The sequence below is a fragment of the Phyllostomus hastatus genome, unplaced genomic scaffold (genome assembly GCF_019186645.2).
Source record: "Phyllostomus hastatus isolate PE091 unplaced genomic scaffold, TTU_PhHast_1.1 phas_contig_37, whole genome shotgun sequence".
In the NCBI taxonomy this organism is placed as follows: Eukaryota; Metazoa; Chordata; class Mammalia; order Chiroptera; family Phyllostomidae; genus Phyllostomus; species Phyllostomus hastatus.
Window position 1 is genome coordinate 3,513,921 of NW_025333867.1, and position 23,027 is coordinate 3,536,947.

A 23,027-nucleotide genomic window follows, 5' to 3' on the forward strand; every position below is an offset into this window, starting at 1 on the left:
GGAAACCAATCCTTGAAGTTTTTTTGTTGACTGTAGATATTTTTCAAGTGGCTGCTTCTTTTTCTCTGGTTCATTAATGTCCATGTTTGAAGTACCAGTAGGAATATTTATTCCTGGTATCTGTGGTTCCACCAGGTATATTCGAATTTTCTGATGCTGAAGATTTGATGAGTCCAGCATGATGTCCTACTCTCTGCTTATAAGGACACCAGTCCTACTGGGTTAGGGCTCATCCCAGTGACCTAGTTTTAACCTCAGTTACCTCTGTGAAGACCTTATCTCCAAGTACAGTCACCTTTGGAGGTAGTAGGGACTAGGACTTCAACATACGACTTTGGGGGGACACAATTTAGCCTATAATACCTTCTCTGATGTTGGTGACATCTGTTTATACTTGCTTTTTCTCATCTCTACCCATGTCATCTACTGATCTTTAAGACACCCTTCACCGTAGCCTGAGACACTAACTTCACATTTTTCCTTTCCAGCCTGTCCCCATCTTCATTTTCAGTGACAGCACCATCCATATCAAGGACACTGTCCTGTCCTTTTTTCACAGTTTTCTCCATTTCCTCAACCCCCTGAATAGGATTTCTGCTCCATCTTGTAAGCCATTGAACTCTCTCTTTCCTCTGAGGTCTCTGTCCCTGTTCCCCCACTCTCAGCCCCCTTTTCTTCACACCCTGCCTCCCCCTCCCCACCACTCAACCTGCTTCTCTCCTTCATCTTCTTGTCCCTGGATCACTCCCAGTTCTCACAGTCTCAGCCTCCTTCCGGTGCCATTCCCCTTGTGATGGATTTTACTCATTTCACTTTCCAACCGTCAGTAATCCCTACCATATGTTTTCTTTCCTCCGTGGCTCCACAGTTTGAAGCTAAAGCAGAACTGAACTTTTCTACCATCAATTCCTGGTTTCTTCTCTCTGGCTTTCCTGCACTGTTGCTTCTCCACATTCAGAACATCAGATAGGAACCCCTGCACCTTGCCTTTTCCCATGGCTATTTCTCAGTATGTCCCTATATTCTTCTCCCCTTCCCTCCTGTCATAGAATATGAATTGCCTTTTTTCCTAAGGAGAAGCTCTCTGCCATTCCTTTTCTACCATAGACAGACAGATAAACACGCGCCCCGCCCCCCCCGCATTGTTTCTGCTCATATATGTGTTCTCTCCCCTCTGGAACTACATTCCTTTCCTGTTGACATAAATGGGCTGCAGGGTTACCTACTCTAAAACCCCTTTCCAGACTCCGATATTCCTAGAGATCATTTCAAGTCACTGTTGAGCAGGGAGTCTCAACTTTGGCACTATTGCCATTTGGAGCTGGATAATTTTTTTGTTCTGGTTGCTGTCCTGTGTATTTTAAGATACTAAGTAGCATCTCTGGCCTTGACCCATGACCCATAGATACCAATGATACCATTCCCTCAACTTGTGACAACCAAAAATGTCTCCAGACATTGCTGAGCATCCCTTAGGGATCAGAATCCCCCCAGTTGAGAATCACTGACGTAGATGTAACGAGGGTAGACTTTGCTAGATCATCTGTAGCCAACAGTGCTGGGTACAGAGAATATCCAGCTACAGCTTTAGAACATAGTCTGCACATATGAAATGCAATCCTTGGAGAACAGAAAGAGGTTCATACCTTAGGTTGATGTGAAGGAGCAGTAGTTAGACAGCAAATTAACAATACTTAATGCTGTACATTCACTTGCCTTTCCAATTAAATCCTTGTTAAATAACTGTGCAGACAACAATGGCCCTTCTGCAAAACTCAAATCCAGAGCATTTTATTGAGATCACTCAAGACAGTCAAGTAGGCATTGTTATTAGCAAACTAATTCTCAATTGCCTAATAATTGACTAACGAGTGGTGGCAACAGCTTTTGGGGTCAGACAGCCTGGTGTGCATCCCAGCTGTGTGATGTACCTGGTGTACCTGCCGAGTGATGTTGGCACTCGGCTTCGGTTTCTCAGGTGTGGAATGGGGAAGGTAACAGCACCTACCAGATTAGAGGTGGAGCAGACTAAGCAAGATAATACACAAGGCCTTTGACAGTGCCTGGCGCATTGTGGGTGTTCAATAAATATTAGCTGCTGTTATCCATGCTCTTGTCACTTTCCTTTCTGTCCCTTTTATCACTGCACTTCTCGTGGATCATGGCCTTCACTTTCTTTTGAGTCACTGTTTAACCCCTTGTTTTCTGGGCCTTGCCTTCCACTCTCAGGTCAACTTAGTTTCTTCAATCTCACCTTTGCTTCTTTCTTTTTCAGCTATGTACCTTTATTTCTCTCTATTTTAACACTGTTAACCATCTTTTCCCTTGGCAGTGTCCCCCCCCACACCCTTCCTTGACTGTTCTGCTTCTTTACAGGAACATGGGAGAGCACTTATCACTCCTTTTTCTTTCTCCACCTAGGCGCAGGCATTTCCCTGGATTCAGCCTCTAGCCATTCACTGTTTACCCTCTTTGTCTCTCAGGTGTGTCTCCAGGCATTTTTCCTGGACCTGACCTCCTCCCGTCTTCCACACACCACCTCCTCCTACCCACCATCCACCCGCGTGCCCGAACCTGCAACCAGAGAAGTAGTCTTCCTTCATGCTCTTTTCTTCTCACTCCACAACCACTTGGGACCAAACACAGTGGATTCATTTCTTTAACATCTCCTACTTCTTGTTCCTCTGCCTGTCCCACTGTTTTTGCTTTAATCCCTTACTGTCATGGGTCACTCTACCACTGCTGCAGTGATTTACCTTCTGTTGCTGACACACTTTTGGTCAGTGCTCCAGAGGGATTTTTTTGTTCTTTCTCTCATATTGAGTTGGTCAAATTCTGTTGAATCTATGTCTCAATTGTGTCTCAAATCAATCCATTTCTCCCCACCTCTACAGCCAGTGGTATACTAGGTCCTTATTGTTTCTTAAGATGGACTCTTCTATTCATTCCTAACTAGCCTTCCTGTCCTGAGTCCTCCAGACCCTTCTCTACAGTACTGTGAGGGATGCTCTGTCTACCCTCCTCCTTAAGCCCTTTTCAGGGCCTCACCGTTTGATAAAGTACTTGTCACCTGTGAGATACACAGAGCTCTAGGTGGTCTGGCCCACTAGCTATTTCTCCAGCTCAATCTCTTGCTGCCTCCCTTCCTCCCTCTGCTCTAGCCACATAGGGAGGTATGTGCACTTCAGGAGACTGACCTTGTTTTACCCTCATTCTCTTGCACTTACTACTCAAGGTTTCCTCTGCCTGGAGGGCCCTGCACCCTCCTCTCTGCCTGCAGGACACTTATACATCTTATGAGATTCAGTATAAGTGTCACCTTATCCAAGTGGTCTTTTCCAATGTCTACATCCTTTTTCTTTTTGATTCTCTTTCATGGCAGAGTTCTGTTTTCCATAGAATTCAATATCACCTAGTCTGTCACCTTCTACTTCATTGTGCTGCCACCCCTGACCTTCTCATTTTGTCATTCATTCTTTCAGTCACCTAGCTAAGACCCAGGCATTATCCTGGCCCTCACTTCTTCACCTCTGCATTCCCAGTCTATCAACTGATATTCTATCACTTCCTCCTCTGAAGTGGTTCTTGATAATCTCTTCTCCATTCCCTCTATCTCTACCCTAGTTCATCCTCATACCTAAGGTTTTCCATGGGTTGTATTAAAAATCCTTGTGGGGCAGCTTCAGCTTGCTTACCTCTCAGTCTCATCATCTCTATATTCCTGTATACATTATAATCCAGCCACACTGGAATCCTTACTGATCTCCAAACAGGACCCATGACTTGCTACAGTCATGCCTTTGTACCTGTTGTTTCTAATCCAATCTCCATCTACATAATTTCTAGCCATTCTCCAGGGCTCAGTTCCATTGCTTTCTCTTCCATGAAGTTTTCTCCAGTTATTCTTATTAGAAGTAACCTTTTTTCTCTGAACTCCTGAATTTTGTACTTATTTAATGGTTCTTATGATATGTTGTGGATTTGCATTTCATGATTACTTCATGTACAGAAATTAGGTTGTGAACTCTTTTAAGGTACAGATCATAAATTATCCATTTTTGTATGGCTTCTCCACTACAGAACCTCACACAATTTCATATATGTATACACATACCAGCTTTATTGAGATATAACTTACATACCATACCATTCACATATTTAAAGTATACAATTCAATGGTTTTTAACATATTAAGAGTTGTGCAGTCATCACCACAATCAATTTTAGAACACTTATTATCACCCTTAAAAGAAACCTCTTACACATGAGTAGTCAATCCCCATTTCTCCCCAAACCCTCAGCCCTAAGCAAACTATTTTCTGTCTCTGTAGATTTGCCTAGTCTGGACTTTTCACAGAAACAGAACCATACAATATTTGTCCTTTTGAGTCTGGCTTATTTCATTTATCAGGTTTTCTACATTAAGCCATGTTGCAGCATATATTTGCACTTCATTTTTATGGCTGTATAATATTCCCTGTATGGATAGACCACATTTTGTTTATTCATCAGTTGACAGGTATTTGGGTTGCTTCTACTAAAAAGCTATTATGAATAATGCTGCTCTGAACATTCAAGTACAAGTTCTTATGTGAACATATGTTTTATTTCTTGTGTATGTACATAGGAGTGGAATACCTGGGTCATGTGGTAACTCAATGTTTAAAATTTGAGTAATTGACAAGCTGTTTCCAAAAGTGGCCGCAGCATTTTACTTCCCACCAGCAATGCACAAGTGTTCCAGTTTCTCCACACACTTGCCAACACTTGTTACTATGTGTTTTTGATTTAGCCATCCTAGTGGATAATGAAGTAGCATCTCATTGTGATTTTGATACCATGACTCTTTTTACCTACTAGATATTTTGATAAATATTTGTCAGATAAATGATCTTTATATATAATATGAACAAACAGACCTTTCAACAGATCCTTTGACTTGCGAGTTTATTAATTAGCTAGAAAAGATGAACACAGTGTCCAGCATCATTAGAATTCAGTTTTTTAAAGTTACTTTTAAACTGTTGTCTCTTTTTAGTTGCCAGTGTTACCTGGGTGACATTATAAAGGTGGTGATTTGTCATGAAAAATTCATGTAGCTTTGCAGATTTGAATGTATTCTACAGAATAAGCTAAATCACAAGCAGAATTCCAACTTCGATGTTTTTCCTACTCAGACTCTACCACTGAATGAGGAAACCAGGAGGGGCTAATTCCTGAGTCCAGGACAGAGCAAATGAATAAAGTAGCATTCCCTACAGGACCCTTCTTTGCCTTGTCACTGGAACACGTTACAACTTGGCAGCTCCAGACACCAATTCTGTGGTGACTGTGTGAACTATTACTCCTGCTTAAAGACTTGCCATTTCCTCTTAAGGCAGACCTATCTTCAAACAAGCATTTGATAATACACTTGGGGACATGGGGTAGGAGAGACTTATAAAAATTCAAGTGTTAAGGCTTCTTTGCACAGAGTTTTCCTCAGTAAACAGTAGACCATGGGAAAAATAACAGGTTCTGAAAACTTAATTTTGATGAATCTGGACATCAGAGATACAACCAGCTGAATCAGTTCCCTCTTGGGCAGTGGTTTAGCCTTATCTTAAGTCAGAGGTAACAGTCCAACTGTTTTTGCTAGGTTCTAGAGAGTTCTGTCTTGGCCAGAACCCATCCATTTAGTCCATCCCTAGTTAGACACTTCTATCTGCAGCCCTGAAAACTGGAGTGCCACTGAAGGCTGGAAATTAAAGGCCTATGATTGGGCCTAAAACTTTGTCTGGTGTGCAGGTGTCTTCAGAGGAGCTGGTGTGGTGGAGTCATGGTCAAAGGTCATAGTAAGTAGAGTAGGGACCTTTCTGTACATGTATAACATCATCTTGCCTAACTAGTCTCAAGTGCATAATTCTACAGTGGTATTCTCTGCAACCAGTTAGGAAGCATATTTGTCTTTAGGATTTGGGATGTGTGGTGGTGTTTATTTTCCACAACCACAGTCACCCTTTATCTGTCTGAAGTTGTTTCCAAAGGCCGAGAACAGGCCCTTTCAGAACCTCGGTAGGAAAAGTATTAACAGTTGGAAACATGTCAGCTGCTTTAAGGAGGAAGCACAGCCCAGGCCTGGTTTCCCTGGGCTCCGTGATAATTTGGGCCACAGCAGCCAGGGTTAAGCATGGTGGAGGGAGCTGTAGAGATGGAGAGTGGCTCGGAGGAGGCCCCTGCTTTTCAGAGTTGAAACAGGAGCCCTCTGAGAGAAAGAGATATTGCATGTGGCTTCCCTGACGCCTAGGAGGGTGATGTGGATAACACAGCATCAGCCGTTCATTCGTGGGGTGGGGGGACACTATGGCCCTAGAAACCTTTGCCCTTCTGCCCCTTGGGGGCCGGCAGCTCCCGCCTAAGCATCAGTTGTGGAAAGTGGTGAGGAAAAAGTGACAAGGGCCAAGTCAGCGATGTTTGTTGGACGGGGAACACGCTCCCGGATGGCGGCACCAAAGCTGAAAGTACCAAGTACCGCCCCCTGCAAAAAACAGCCCGAAACTGGGGGCCAAGTGAAGAGCCAGTTCCTTAATCTCCTGCCCCATCATCTACTCGCCTCACCTGGATGCGGAGCGAGAACCTCGTGGGGAGGGAACGGCATGGGTGGGGTTCGCCTTACCGTTGACCTCCGAGATCCAGAGGGGCGGCGCCAGGCCAGGCACCTGGACCCCCACGCCACCCCCTGCGGGCCTCCGAGGCTCCCCCCTGACGCCTCTGTGGCATTGCTACCTCTCTCCTCTCCTCCGTTAAAATAGTGGAACAAACCACGGAGTAAAGTGATGGAAAGCTGGGGGCGGAGAGTCGCCTGCGGTGAGGGGCTGGAGGGGAGGGAGCACGGTGGTCCTAAAAGGTGGCCAGCCTGCGATCGCTGAGCTGATTGGGATGAAGCTCAGCTGCGGCCGCTGAGACCCTTGCCCTGGGGCAGCCCGACCTACCCCCTGGCCCGGGGCGACTGCGGAGGGCTTGGGGCAAACCTGGGGCTGCGGTGGGGGTGGGGTGGGCGACTCCACCTCCATCCATCCTGGAATGGAAACGGTGGTCACCCCGCTAAAATTGGGGCGGGGGAGACAGGCGGGTACCGCGGTCCCTCCCACCCCCAGCCCGAGCCGCCGCTGCGGAGGTTCTGTAACACGTCCCCAGGAGACTGGCAGGAGCAACACGTGATGTGTCTACTTATCAGGGTGAGAGGGGGAGAGCGAGTCTCCGAGCGTGCGGGCGGGGAAGCGGGGCTGGGGGCCGAAGCGGGGGCCTGGACGTCGGCTAGGGCGCCGGGGTCGCCGGCTCCTCGCCCACCTCCCTCCCTGTGGGAGAAGAGGAGGAGGGGAAGTGACTTCGGAGTTGATGAACTTTGCACATCCAGAAACGCCATTTTGATTCCTTTTCCGGAACAAGTTTGCATCTCTCCTCGTTCTCTCCCCGAAGCCCACCGGTCCCCACGGCATCATGCCTGGGAGCCGAGCGCCCTGCCCGGCCGTAAGTACGCGCCCGGGGTTCCGGCTCCCTGGACGCGGGTGGCAGCGAGATGTCTGGGGCTGAGTGGGAGCGACCTTTTAAAGAACTTTTGGGGATGGGGAGGGTGAAGTCTGCACAGCGCGTCGTACTTTTCAAACTTGCTGTTTCCCGGAGTCGAGGACCCGAGCGCCCTACGCCGCGCTACGTGCTCTCGGGGCGGTGGGGCTGGCGGAGGATGAGCTGGGCAGCCCTCTCCCCTCGGGCTGCGCGCCGGGCCGCTCCTCCTCCTCCTCCCCCTCCTCCCCCTCCTCCTCCCCTTCCTCCGCTCCTTTCCCCTTCCCGAGCTGCCGTCTCTGCCAACCAGCTCCCAGCGCGAGCCGCCGCGGCCGCCGCAGCGCCCCGCCGCCGGGACCTGATGCGCATCCATATTAGCCGTCCGAGCGCAGGAATCCGGCCCGACCCGCGCCGCCGCGCCCGCCGCCCAATTTATTTTTAACCACCGCGGCGGGGACTCGGATGGTGCACGCACCACTGCCTGAAACATCTTCCCAGCGCTGCTCTCCATCTTCCGCCCTCGCTCCCCCGACATCCTCCCCCCCCCATGTGGGAGGGGAAACTTTTCTCCTACATACTTTCGAGTCCCTCTCGGGCCGAGCGGCGCGGAGATGACGGCGCCCGCCTGCTGCCGCAAGGTATCTGGGGGTGCCTGCCTAGGGTGCCGGCTCGGGGGTGCCACTCAGGGCTGCGTGGTGGGAGCATCCGCCGCGCCCTGCTTTGCGGACTTTGATCCTCCCTGGCGGACGGCGCCGGCCGGGAGGGGGCCGCGGGCAGCCCTGCTCCCTCGCCCGTTCCGGGCTCGTGGCTAGGGGTCACGCGGACCACCGTCCTGGGTGACCACGGGCTGCCGGGGCCGGAGCCCTGTCCGCGTATTGTTCCCTTGCCTTTCGGTTGGCGGTGTACGTGTTTTCGTGGGAGCCATCGGTGTGGAGCTGAGCCTGCATCGCGGTGGGGGGTGGGGGGGCTCGGCGCCCGGCGCCGTCACGAGCACAGGAAGGAGGCCGGGAGCATCCGAGGCGGGGCCGGCTGCCGGGGCCCGCTTCGCCGCCCAGCTGTGGAGCGCTCTCGGAAACTTTTGTCCGCTGCCCGCTGGACCAATTTTTTGCGAGCTCCTGGGGCTTCCTTCCTCCTCCCATCCCGGCCCGCAGCGCCCGGCGAGGGGGTGGGGGCGGGGGGAGCGGCGACCAGAGGCTGGGGACCCAGCGCTCCCGCCCCCCCCCCCACCCCAGCTTCGGGCTCAGCCCCCCGAGCCCCCTCCCTGCTCGCGGTTTCTTAGGAAACTGCGACCTTAATGGTTGCTAAGGAGCGGGGAGGTCCTTCCCGTCGCCTGCCCCCTCCCTGGGAAGCGGCGTGTTTTCTGAACCCGGCCGAGGGTCGAGTCGAGGATGTGGTGACTTGTTCCTTGACTGTTCTTGGGGCCGCGCGAGGTGCGTGAGTGCGGGACGCGGCGATCGAGCCCGCTTCTCGGTGGGGCTACTTTACTTTTCCGGCGGTTGCGGGTGGGTAGAGGTGGGGCGCAGGGGACTCGAAGACCCTCAGGCGGGCCGGTTGGTTGACAGGCGCCGTGGTGCAGCTCGCTCCCAGCGTTCGCGATGCATCCGTGATGGTTATAAAAGAGGAGGAAAGTATTTCTCCTTGCTCAGCAGATTTGCCAGTCCTCGCTCCTTACTGGTTAAGAAGATAGAACGTGAGCCCAGATCCGGACGAGCAGTTCACATTCCATTACGAAATTCTACACGGCTTCAGAGCCAGCAGCAGCACACATTCGGGGCACTTTGGAGTTTTTTCTTCTTTGGGGGTGGGTGATGGTGATGGTGGAGGACAGGGATAGAGGGTGTATAAAAAATACAACTTTTTTATATCCTGAGAAACCTGTCCAAGGATTTTCATCAGTAGTGTTGTTAACCCTCATGCTTGTTTTAGAATTTAGATTTAAGCTTAGCCTTTTGAAAGCCAATGGAAATAAAGATTGCTGTTGGATAGGGATGCTGGAAATAGCGAAGTATTTCTGTCTTGAAGAGGAGACTTAAGATGATTTATGCAAAGACTGGGTTGCTAATGTGCATCCCATATTTTTGAGAATTTTCTTTATATGTGCAGTGGTCTGTGCATGTGCGTGAGTGTATTCTGAAGTAAGTTTAATTGGAGTGGAAGGTGGAAAAGAAGGAACTGCAAGGAAAAGAATGTTTGTGTTTTCTTGAGGGGTTGTCCCTCTCCTCCACCCCCACCACCACCTTCACAGTCCTTAAAAAGCATCCCCCAGATCTGGTGCCTTTTCGAGTAGGCAGGTATGGTTCTAACACATAATGTAACCCGGAAGTCTAAGACTGAAGTCTTGGCTGAAACTTCTTTCTTCTTCTTCTTCTTCTTCTCCTTTTTTTTTTTTTTTCAAACGTTTAGTTCTGTGCTTCCTTCAAGAGGCACAAAACTTTTGAAAGACTGAGTTCGAAATTATTCTTCAAATTTATGCAAAGGTGAACCACTAATTTTAGAGTTATTTTTGTTTTTGTTTTTTTTTTATTGCTGCTCTTTGGAGGGAGGCTTCTGGGTACCGGCTGATGGATCCTGCTTTGATGTGTTTTGAGCTTTGGTTACACTGATGAATTAAACATTTGAATGGCTTTTATCAAGTTTTAAATGTGTGAAAAAATACCTTCCCTCCTACCCCATTTTTACAAAAGAATGGGAGAACCCTTTGATTTAGTTACTTGTTTAGCTTGTGCTTCCATTTTAGGTTGTTAATGAATTTGCATTGTTTTATCATTCTGAAAAATACTGCTAAGCTGGTTGCATTTTAGGATGTTTTGTTTTTAAAGAGGATTTGCTGGTTATGTGATACTCTTAAATGGCTGCTGCTGCTGCTGCTTACTGTTATATGGCACATGAATCTCTGGGTTTTTGTAGATGCTACTTATTTCTCATCAGAAAATCAGAATCTAAGCCCTATGGGCAGATAAGTGTTACTGATGGGGAATGTGGGTCTGACTCAGCTGGCACAGGTGCTGCATCCATTCCAAATTGCTCACATCATCCAACAGGTGACCTTTTGACTCGAGGGTCTTTTATTTTAGATTTCTTCAGGCTGACCCCTGAGGTCTTATTTGCATCCAAGACAGGCACAGAATATTGAGAATAAAGCTAGCCTTGTTAATTCTGCACCTGATCAACAGCTGTTTATTAGTTACAGTAGCTAGTTGCTTTCATTATGTAGTTTTCATTTTTATGTACAGTTTTTGAATTGCTGTGTTGGTTCACTTCCTAGGCCAGTTTGGAAATCTTTACTTGCTATCTTATGCTCAGTTGTCAACATCATTTATTGCCTTCAGCAAAGGATATTTTCTGATTTATAAAGTTTAAAAAATCCTACTCTTAGGGTTTTGTATGTCATAATTAACAAATTTAGTTTCTACAAAATTGGTTAAATGTGTTTACTAGAAACAGTTAGAAGTGAATCCTTTTGATGTGTCTATTCATTATCCTTCTGAAAAGTAGGTGATGCTCAAAAGGTCATAGGATAAGGGTTGCTAAGCAGCTAAACAGAAGGATGCTAAAATTAACTGAAGCGTTTTTGAAAAGGAGTTCTTTCCCATTTTGCATTATTTACTAGATTTAATTAATTTCTGAGTCCTCTGTGTCCTTTGACCCAGGAAAGTAGGGTGTTAAGTTTGTTTTGTTTTTATTATCATATTTAAATAATGTCTTTTGTAAGTGTCTTTTAATTGAAGTTCATGCTGTCTGACCAACTCTGGTGTCAGATGGCAGCTCATCTGGGCGAACTTCTTGTCCCTTACCTGTGTGTTCTGGTTAAACCTTCCCTTCCAGAGGGTACCTGTGAGTAACATCACCGTACTTCATTTATTAATAACAGAATTTTTAGTTGTTTTGGAAAATCTGCCTAACCCATAAAGTGAAGTGTCTTAACTTCACTCCTTGTTAAACAGATTTGCATTTAAAAGATAGAAATGCAACATAGTATCAATAGAAAGTATGCAATGTAGTCTCTCCTGATAACAGGACACAGTTTTCTTCCCTCTTTGCTGAGATTATCACTCCCTTAGATTTTGATAGGACTTCTCCTCCTTTTCACTCCACTTCTCCATCTCTGTTTACTCAGTTCAGTTCTTAATACCTTTTAAAAATAATTATATTAGGTTCAGAATATCTTTGGAAGGAATGACCAAATGTTAGGGGGAAAATTGTGATTTACATTATATTTCTACCAGAAGTATGTTAAAGGATCTTGAGTTTTTTCAGTGAGATAAAATGGTTGAACGCTCACTGAATCCTTGGGTGGTAATCATCTCTTTGTTGAAAGGCAAGTCTTCTATAAGTCAAAAGTTTCCCTGCCTCAAGGTTACTTGTGTACATATGACCTACTGAATGGGCAGATTGGGTAATATTTTTTATATCCAAATATAATTAAGAAATTGGATGGCTTCCTTTGAGGGGGCGGGGTATGTGAGTTTTTTCTCTCTGACTTAGGAAATGATTTTTGGGTAGAAATAGCCATGGCCCTCTTCAAAACGCAGGGGTCACATGCTGGTTTCCACATCTTGGGAGGCCTCCCCATAAACTAGAGGTAAAAGGTGGACCATATGAAACCCAGGGGGAAGCATGTGGCTTGCTTTCTGAAATGCATCACTTATTTTTAATGCCCCCCACTCCCATAGGAGGCAGAATACAGAGAGGAACACCATCTGCTGTGTTTGCATTACGACTGGGGTAGAAGAATGAGAAAGATGGGGAGTGAGGATGATGGACTTTTCCCTTTTGTATTTGTCCTGTGGGACAGTGTCATCAGCTGTGCTGGTCTGTTCTCGGTTTGCCTTCCCTGGGCATTGACTGCTGGTGGAGATGGGGTGCAGTAGAGAGGAAGGGAGGATGGGGAGAAGGGCACAGGGAGCTCCTTCTTCCAGTTACTGGTGCATCTTGTTTCTGATGGTACTTCAGGATACAGGTGAGCCAGTCAGCCATCGGTAGAGGTGGCTGTCAGTGAATAGGTGCTCCAGACAAAAGGAGTAGGAGAGGGTGGAGACTGTTTGTTCAGTATGATTCAAGCAAGTAATGCTAAGAGAATTTGAAAGCCTCTGTAAAATCCCCAGGACCGGGCACTGACTGCTCCTGCAGGATTCACCTGAGGCCTTTCAGACTCCATGAGGGCGGGTGGTCCTGATAGAGTGGAGAAAGCCCAATGAAAACCCCCACATTCTTTGTGAGCCAGCCAGACTGCAGAGAAAAAGTCTCAGTGGGGGTAATTAGATAAAGCTTTTAAATGGCTCTATTTGTTTTTCCCCTGGCCTGCTTGGTATCTCATCCCCCCCCCCGCCGGCTTTCAGAGACTGTGGGGCAGGATTGTTAATGTGAATGTTTGGAGACTTTTAGTGGTTTAATTACCTAGAAAATTTCATTTTTCATAAGGGTGTACCTTGGACAAAGTGAAGAAGACCTTTTAATAAGATTCCAATTTTATCCTCAGAGCAACATAGTGAGGGTTGGGTTGGGTATATTAACCCATTTTACGGCTGTGCATATTTCCACCAAGTGGTTGGTCATAAATCAAACCTAGGATCCAGAATTCCTAACCCCAGCGTCGCTCTGTACAATGCTTGCTTTTTTCTTTTGTAAATTTTATTGATTTTTAGAGAGAGAGAGAGGAAGGAAGAGAATGAGAGAAAGAAGCATCAGTTTGTTGTTTCACTTAGTTAGGCATTCACTGACTGATTCTTGCATGTGCCCTGACTGGAGATCGCACTGCAGCCTGGATGTACCAGGATGGTGCACTAACCAACTGAGCCATCCAGCCGGGGTCTACAACACCTGCTTTTTAAAGTCTCCTTGGCCTCAGAAGACTGAGCAATAAAAACATACAAAATAGCTCTTTATCTGTGTGTGTGTATGTGTGTATATGTTTAAAATGGGACCAGGTCCTTTTAAAAATAATTCTGTGGTTGAATCTGAAGATGTAAGCCAATTAAAAAAGAAACTTTTTAGCCTTTGGCAGCACTTCGGTTAATGAATACCATTATACACGTTTTTTCAGCAGCTTTTCTACACCGTGGGGTTGTTGTAGGGATAAAATAAAAGTTCCAGAAAGTCAAAATCTATATATGGAAGAAAGTAGCATATTTTGAGCTCAGGAAGCTTTGTGGGTGTCCACTCTGGATTTCCTTTCCAGAGTTGTGTACAACGCCATTACTTTAGGCAGAATTTGCCTAGGAGTTTATGTTCAAATGAGGGAAGGAAGCACTTTCTTTTTGCTTTGAGTGCCAAGAGACAAACAGAACTGGCAAAATATTCTTAGTGGATAAGGACTGGATAAGGAAGAGGTAGATTGTCAGCTTTGGACTCTTCCTTCAAAGAGGTGGCTCTCAACTTGTCCGTTTTGCCTCCAGGGGGCATTTGGCAATGTCTGGAGACATTTTTGATTGCTTTGCTGGGGGAGGGGTGCTCCTGGCCTTTAGTGGGAAGAGGCCAGAGATGCAGTCCACAGTGATGGCCCCACAGCAAAGGATTACCCAGCCCCACATGTCAGTGGAAGACAAGAAAGAGTGCTTTAAAGGTGCTGTAGCTGTAGCCTGTGTCTTATGTGCAGGTAGCCTGGGTGTACTCACAGCATTACTTGTGATGTATTTGGACATCTGAAATGTCATAAAGCAAGTGAGGTCTTATTACATGCCTGTAAGTTACCATGGTTGGCAAGTTCAAGGTTTCACAGAAAATTTGGGGTTGGGGAAAACATTAAGTGACATGAAATGTATTTTAAAACCTCTTAGTAAATAAAAGTTCTAGAACTCATCTGCTTCTAAAGCAAACCAGATTCATTGGCACAGGGAAGCTGTTCTGGTAGTTGGCTCAGCTTTCCAAGTTGCTTCTTCAGTCATTTAGGAAACTTGCTCCATGCTGTCATCTGCAAGTCCTCCCTCCCAGTCTTCCCTCCTGTTGTAGCTTACACGAAGTATACCACCACAGTCTCCCTCCCTGCCCCCGCCCTTTTTTTAAAGTGTTGGAACTAGCCCTTACTCGCTTGACAGCTAATGCTTCTGCACTCCTAGTCTCCCTTATTTCACCTTCTCAAGTTTTCGCAAAATTCTTACATAACTATCCGCCCTTTTTATGGGGCAGTGTTTTGGAGTCTGGTTTTCTGTGCATACATTTTCTCTTTGAGAGAGTGAATGGCAGACCTGCTGCCAGGGCTGGAAGGAATGGGGAGGAACACGGGGACGAGACCATGGTTATTTTCATGTTCTTGGGACTCCTGGACCTTGATTTAAAGAAAAAAATGTGGTGTACAAATATAACACTGAATTCCTCAAATCAAAAATGCTTCAGATAGTGACAGGAGTGATCTTTTAGCCACAGGTGCCTCTAGTCCTGGGTACCCTCCCCCCACCCCCACCCTGGGCCTGTCATGCAAGTAGGAGGCATGGATGAGGCTCTGATATGGAGAAAGAGGTAGGAAAAGTGACAGAATCCAGAAGAGGGAGGTCTGCCTGGTTGGGAGGTGATAGTTGCCCCCAAAATGACCTGGACTCCCACTTACTGTCTAGAAATGTGCAACTCTGAAAGGTAGCTTTTTTTTTTAACATCCTAAACCAGTGGATACGACTGTCAGCATCCAGTTCACTTCCATTGGTGCTGATGGTACTCAGTGACCTACTCTGAGGCCACCTAAACCCCCTCATCACCTCCCCTAGCCAGAGGTTTTGGTGCTTTTCTGCCTTTACCTCCAGCCTATAAACTGGCGACTCACTGCTCTCTGTCTCCATTTACAGCTCTTCCCAACCTGGAACCTTCTGTCACCCAGGTCACCTGTAGGTACCTCAGAGGTAACTTGTAATATAAAAGGCATTTTCTTCACTTCTACAATGTGATCTGAAATTCACCATCCACCCAATCTTGCAGGCCAGAAAGCATGTTGCTGTCCTTGACTCCTGTCTCTTTCAGCCCTCAGCCCCCACGGTCAGTTAGCTGATCCTCCCTGAAACTTCAGTCTCACTCTGAAACTGACTGTCCCCCTGCTCCTGACCTAAGGCCCTTATCATGCTGCTAACGCCTCCTCAGTTAATTTCTTGCCACCAGTGTGTCCTTATTCCAGTTCACTCTCTGCTCCCTTCAAAAACTAAAGCTGCACATGGTGTTTGCCTGCTGAAAAACATCGCTTGGCTCCCTGTTGTCTACAGGAAGAAATCCAAACTCCTCAACTTGGCACACAAGGAACTTTATCATCAGCTTCCAAACTGTCTTTCTAGTTTCAGCTCTTGCCACTCTGTCCTCTACACCATTGCCACACTGAATACTTTCTCACTACTTCTGCTTTTGCATGGATTGGTCATTCTGTTATATCCCCATCCACTTCTAGCAAATGACATTCCTTAAGTCTTTCAAGAGGAATCTCGAACAGTACCTCCAGGGAGAAAGATATCCTCCACCCAGAATAACCCTTATCCCCGCTGCCTAGCCTGTCAGTTGTAATTTACCTGTTGACATGTCCCCCACCCACCAGACTAGGGAAGAGACTTGTCCTATTTTCTCCATCTTTTGTACCTAGCACAAGTATTATGTAGTTGTTTTTTATTTGATACTGAGTGTTGATTGGAGTTGTTTTGTAATACAAAAATGAGTTTTTGAAGAGGTGGAGGTTATTTTTGGAGAAGAGCATGTGTAATTTGGAAGCTAAGTCCTAAATATCAGTACAAAGTAAGAGAAGGAAACTAACGTTTTCAGCACATCCATCATGCAGAAATTTGGTGTTAAGTACATACTAGTGAGAAAGAAGTTTGAATTACAGACATTTTAAAATAAAAGTTTGCTCAGCTTAATGTACTCAAAATTTAAGAGAAAAAAAATCTGTGTTAACGCCTGATTACACTAAAGGCTGTCATACTCGGGCCCTTACTAATTATAACCACTTTTGATTGGCTCTTGGTTTGAAGTTTATGTTAAATAGGAGAGGTGAGCACACAGATCAAAGACCAAAAATCATTTTAGAGCTTCAATGTGTGGGCCCATTTTCTCTGTTTAGATTTTTGTTTCATTAGTGGTATAAGTTAATAGGAGTATTAGTCCATGTATAATTTAGCTTTTCTTTTTTTTTTTCTGTTACTCCTTGGATTGAAAAGAAAATACCAAACCAGAAACCTATAGGATATGGGTCTTGTTTTCTTTGTGTATGTGCATGCTCAATATACAGACTTGACTGAGGTTGATAATACACGATATTTATAGACAGAATCATTTTCACTATTTTAGGGGAGCTTTGTTTATACCAAGATTTAATTGTAAAAAAAAAAGAGAAAAACTACTTATGAACATACAAAATCATCTCAAAATCTTTTCTTACCTTTCTTTTAAAAGTGGTACACATATCTCCAGAAATAGGAGAGGAACCAGGAAGACAGGGTGAGCAGCATTTTGCTTATGGACACTCTTATACCTTTACATTTGAACCATGTGAATGAGTTTCCTTTTCAAACAAGGAATTACAGACATTTAAAAAGCCATTTTCTGTTCCACTTTGGGCTTTTAGTTGTTTTGAGGGATAATTACATGAAACTGCTTAGTGACATATCAAACAGCTGTCCCACAACTTATTTAGTTAAACCTATATTGGATTAAACTGTCCTACTTAAAATTTTAAGCCAAGTATAATTTAAAGGAGGCTTAACTCTTATGTCTCTGATTTTATAAGATTTGTGAGAACCATTTGTGGTTCAAGAGCTTTGTAAAGCTTCATAACCCCTTTTTTTTCTAAAATGTTTTATTAATTTGGATTCAGTATCAGATTCAGTATCCTTTTGGAGTATAGGCAGTTTTCTAATCCCAAATTTGCCAACCTCATAGTGTGTTTTGTTTTGTTTTGTTAACATTTCTAGATTGTTAGTTATTAACTTTTATTTATACAATAAATAGGTGAATATCTACTGTATGTCTGAATACCAGGGGTTTTAAATATAAGAGACAGTTGCTCCCTCCTTCATAGATGTTGAAAGAGACACATGCAACCACTAAGTCATTTTTACATCTGTGCTAAGTGCTAAAAGTTAAGTTTGGCAAGAACATTAAGTGCAATTTGGCCTCTGTGTCTGTAGGAGAAGCAGAGGATGCTGGGAGGCAGGTCAAGGAAGGCACCTCATAGAAGTAGCATGTACATTAATGTCTGAAAGATGGTGAAGGGAAGGAGGGTATGCTAGAGACAGCTCATACAAAGGCCCTGAGGTGGGAGAGGAAGGTATGGTTACCCAGGTGAGGTGTGTGTGTGTATATATATATATGGGGGGGGTGGGGAGGGAGGAGACACAGTAGGAGTAAATGACATGTGGTGAGGTAGAGAGGGACTAGAGCCTACTGCTTGTGGCTCACCTTTATTTGGATTTTTTTTCTGACTCCGGGAAGCTGTAGAGGGTGTTAGGCTAAGGAATGGTATGATGAGATTTGTGAAAAGATTACTCCTGCCCAGAGTGGAGAATGTGGAGAATAAACTAGGCAAGTAGTCTAGTTTTTCAAAACTTTGAAAACCAGTGATAGCTTGCAGAATGGTGATAACAGAGGTGGGAGCCTCGAGGGGATTGATACAGAGATTTAAGTGATAGGAAGGAAGGACTTATTGCTGGGCGGGGTGGGTGTGGGTGGGGTGGGAAATAGAGAGGTGATTTTCAGGTTTCTGGCTTTTGTAGTGTGTGGATGATGGTATGCCTTTCTTTGAGGTCAGAAAGTGGGAGTAAACAGATTATGAGGGAGGTACATTCCCTACCCTTTAAATAGTTGAATATTTATGTTTTCAGTTATTTTCAGCATTTGTTTCTATTGGTTAAAAATTACATGCCTGGCCTGGATGAAGCTGGAAAAGCACTTACAAACGTGAAAAAGGAAAGTCATGGTCTTCCCTGTGGAAGCAAATGAGTGCCCCCGCCCCCCAGCCCCTGGGTTCTTCCTTCTTCCTCTTGATTTCCTGAGGCCAAAAGGAACAGGGATGATTTCTTGCAGATAGCCTGAGCATCTGAATGATTTCCAGATGAGATATACAATTAAATCTAAAGAGCCTTTAAGTTGCTGTTTGTTTTAGTGATGCTTTATCTGCTCCACTCTGCAGCATGGGGCTGAGAGGAAGAGGTTTGAAGGAAGCACTAAGTTAGGACTCTCAGAATTGCTCGAGCTTCTTTTCCTCAGGAGTGTCATCTCACGTCCTCATTTTCCAGTTTATTTCTTAGTTTCTCAGTGGTCACCTGATGCTCTGAATGCAGACCTACATCAGTATTTTGCTTGACTAGTAATCTGTGTGAAAACAGAGTTCACTCAGTAAACAAAACTTGGTGTGTGTCTACTGTGTACCAGGCTTTACACTAGATCTGTGGGTGCCAAAGAAAAAGATTTAATCCCTTTCACAAGGAATGGAGGCTGTCCCCACTGAGTAATTGTGTAGCCTGTATTTGAACACCTCTGGTGATGGCCGACTTGCTACCCCAGGCAGCCTTGGGTTTTTACCACCTTAATTAACTTTTTTTCAAGGCAAACGAAATCTTTCTGGAACGAGATAAAAAGTGATGTGTTTTCCGCTGAGTGGGTAAAAACCAGAAGCTGGAGTGTAGGCAGGCTGCCTTGTGCATTCAGACCATCTCTGGGCAACTCCATGAGGGCCACTCTCAGTTACTTTCCCCCACACCCCACTCCTGCTTCTGAGGGGTGTCTGCCACCCCTGTGTCTGAGCTGAGTTACCATCCTTGACTATAGCAGCGCTCCCAGATTTGAGTAATGCTTTTTCTCTGATGTCATCCAAATGACTCATCAAAACCTCAGGTGAGCGCTGGCATGCCCCAAAGCTGCTTTTCCTTCATGGCATCAGTCCTGACTGATGTAACCTGAAGGTCTCACTGGGGTCCAGAGAGCCCTGGTCTCTTGCCCACATTGGGGAGAAGGTGATCTTCCAACTCTTGCTTAGCATGGGTGTTCCTGTGTCACCACCCCTGTAAATCCCATAGAACAGGTCACACTTTATTCTGGCCCCGCATTTGATGAGACTAACTGATAAGGGGAAAAGCCTCACAAACACCTTGCCCTCCTCCTACTTTTTAAATTAAAGTAAATAGCTCGGTAAGGAGGTGCTGGGATGAAAAGTTTTTAAAACTGGGTTTAAACATGTTTTTTGAAAATTTTAATCTTAAGGTATTGTGTAAATTTACGGCTCAGTCTTTTCACCCTTTTGTGACCTAAGCAGAAGTGTGGATTTAGAGGTCTAATAAGTTTGAGGCCCTGGCTGGCGTAGCTCAGTGGATTGAGTGCGGACTGCAAACCAAAGTGTCACAGGTTCAATTCCCAGTCAGGGTACATGCCTGGGTTTCGGGCCATGACCCGAGCAACCGCACATTGATGTTTCTCTCTCTCTGTCTTTCTCCCTCCCTTCCCTCTGTAAAAATAAATAGATAAAATATTAAAAAAAAAAAGAAGTTTGTTGTAAATACAGCTTACAAGGTAATGCCTTGTGTGGAATACTCAGAATCAGTGTCAGTGACAATCGTATGTAATCTCATTTTTGGAGAACTCGTCCATAACTGCTAGATAGTGGTGACACTGCACTGTGTCTAGTGGGTGATTTCTTCTTCTTCTTGAAAGAGTTGTGTACTTGCATCCTTGGTGTTTCTTTTTGAGGGGTTTGTGGTGTTAGGTTTCCTAGCCTTTGGGGTATGGGAATGTTGTCTACCTGGCTGCCTTCTGCTAGACCGTCTGCTGTGTTAAGATTAACTGATGAAAATGGAGTATATTTTATGTAAAGTGCTTGAAGAGGTTAATGAAACAAGTTAATAAAGAAATATATGCTTTGGAATTTTAGTGAGCATTCCTCAGAGAAGTTCAAAGTGGTATCAATCAGACCAGGCCATGTGATACTTCTTTAGGGTGTGTGATTCGTCCCTTCATTGTAAACCCAAAGCCATTGTCGTCTCGCCGCTTACGGCATTGGGATACGTGCTGGAAGGATTCCTATTTCCTCAGGAAGTGGCCGCTCTGCCTTAGAGTGGGTGAATATGGTGCATGCATGGGGGCAGTCGTGTTGTGGCCCAAGTGCTGAGAATGAGAGGGGTGTGGTTACCCCTTTTTCATTTTCATTGTTTTTGTCTCTTTTTGAGCAGCTCTTAATGTTGATGTGCGTGAATAAGCAGGCAAGCTTCTTGCAAAGCTTGCTTTGAGTCTTTGTCAGTCCTCTGGAGAGTAAATGGTGTGTGGTCATGTGTCCATGTTGTGGTATAGTGAGGAAAAAAGAGGGGAGGAGTGTGTGTGTATAGGGGAGGTAGTATGGTTAGCACTGGTCAAATGATTATATTTAGGGAACATGATCAAAATGGCCTGGTAGCTTTATTTCATTGTAGTCTTACGATAAGTGGAATTTGGAAGGGCACCTCTGGCTTGCTTGTGTCTGGGAAATCTGATGGAAGCCAGTGCTGCTACTGTATCTCCACAGAGACATAGAAATCCTGCCTTTAACCACAGAAATGATAATGTGGTTATTCATATTACAAACAGATCTATCTACCTAAGGTACATTTAAATATGTTCAACAGACTGCATTTGAGTTACAGACCACCTGTGGTGGAAACATCATTAGTCAAGGCTTGCCTGTATTTGCTTTTGTTTCTTAAAAGATTTATTTATTTATTTTTAGAGAGAGGGGGAGGCAGAAAGAGAGGGAAGAAACATCAGTGTGTGGTTGCCTCTTGCACACCCCCTACTGGGGACCGGCCCTGCAACCCAGGCATGTGCCCTGACTGGGAATTGAACCTGTGACCCTTTAGTTGAGTCCAGTGCTCAATCCACTGAGCCACATCAACCAGAGCTGCCTATATTTGCTTTAAGTCAGATAAACCAGAAGTTGTCTTTCAGTTTCTCTTTTGCCCTTGCTGGACTTAATCTGTATGACTCCATCTGATAAGTCAAACATCTTATATTATTCCACTTGAATTTTCACCAGTTTTTGGCTTTTCAGTGGAAAGCTCTTAGCATGAGAGTAGAAGGAACAGCATTTATTGAGCGAGTACTAGTTCCTGTTGTCCCAAATCCTTGACATGGGTCATCTCATTCATTCCTCATAACCCTTTGATCTTGTGATGTAGGTACAGTTATTATCCCCATTGTTCAGATAAAGAAATTGAGACCCAGAGAAATACCAGCTAGTAGGAGTCAAGCAGTGCAGCCTGACCCCAGAGCCTGAGCTTGTAGCCTCTGCCAAACTGCCTCCTCTGGAGCAAGCCATGACATATTCACCAAACCAGCATCCCCCGAACATCTGCTGTGTGCAGAGCTCTGTAGTGCACATCTAAGGGAAAGGTAGGCAAGAGCAAGTATGTGATGGGGCCACTGGCTTCTTGAAATAGCCGATTAAAACTTAACTATGAATTGGGTCATTCTGTCTGACATTTGACAAAGTGAGTGAGTTAGACCATCGATCACTTCAGTGGAAGATGAGGAGAGGGACTTGAAGAAGTGCTGGGTCACAGGTCAGCCAGTGGGGAAGTGGCTCTCCGAGAGTGCCTCAGGCCAGCACTGTAGGAGAGACCCTGTGGAGAGGTAGGGTGAGGCCCTGGACAGATCCTGCTGAAGGGAAAAGTTGCCCCCAAGTTCCCATTTAGGGGGTTCCCATGGAAGGGAGGTTGTCTTTCACATGGTGGGAGATGCTCCCACAGCAGGGGAAGATAGGCTTGGATTTGCCAACTTATGCTGTGTGTGGTGGGCAGTGGGTACGTGCCTGTCTCAAATTCTTTCTTGTGAACACTCGCTTTTAACTTCACTAAGCGTGCTTAAACCGTATTTTGAAGTAGGACTAGTACGTCAGCCACTTTTGAGGAGCCTGGAAATTGTCAGTGCTGTAAGCACTTGAGGGATTGAGTGTTGCTTTGCGTTTCTGTAGGGCCAATGCCTTGAAAACAGGCCCCTTGTTGTTTTAAGTTATAATGGGTTACTGTCATTTTATTTAATATGTAAATTCAAGATTTTGCCTTGAAATTGGGGGTCAGGACCGGTGAGGGAAGCGGCCTAGTGATCTGTGGTACTGGTGAAATAGGTACAGCAACTGAATTGGTCTAATTCTTAACCTAATCATAAAACATGGAGGAGACAGCCTGTAGGAGATGCTTTTTTGTTTTTGTTTTGCTTTTTAAGCAGTGGGAGCCATGTGCACTGGAGGACATCCAGTCTTTGTTAGGACGTTTTTGGGATGAGGTTACCAGTGTGTACTGTTCCTCCCCTTTTGAGAGGGTGCCTGAGCAAGTCACAAAACTGGCAGACTTTAAATTATAGGAGCACTTGATGCATTATTTCCTGTTTCTGCTGGGTCTGTGGGGAAGGATTATTTTGAAATTAGTAACAAATAGGAAATTTCAGCCTGTGTGCCACAAGCTCAATTATGACAGAACTGTCTTCCATTGACTGCTACTGTTATTGTTATCATTGTTATTTTGTTCATGGAAATTTGCTAGTTATCAGCAGAAGAGCTGTGA

The 23,027-nt window shown here is 45.3% G+C and overlaps 1 protein-coding gene across 5 annotated transcripts in view; it reads left to right on the top strand.

Moving 5' to 3' along the window:
* Positions 1-23,027, top strand: part of RREB1 (ras responsive element binding protein 1) — a 174,130-nt gene that overhangs the window by 35,043 nt on the left and 116,060 nt on the right. The window contains exon 1 of one of the 5 annotated variants that reach the window (XM_045841630.1): positions 7,207-7,509. The exons of 1 other annotated variant lie outside the window; for it this stretch is intronic. The gene's annotated coding sequence lies outside the window, so the exon portion shown is untranslated. Of the gene's footprint in view, positions 1-7,206; positions 7,510-7,966; positions 8,181-8,323; positions 8,445-23,027 lie in introns of those variants that run through there. 3 more of the 5 variants (XM_045841629.1, XM_045841636.1, XM_045841634.1) reach the window with 3 other exon arrangements.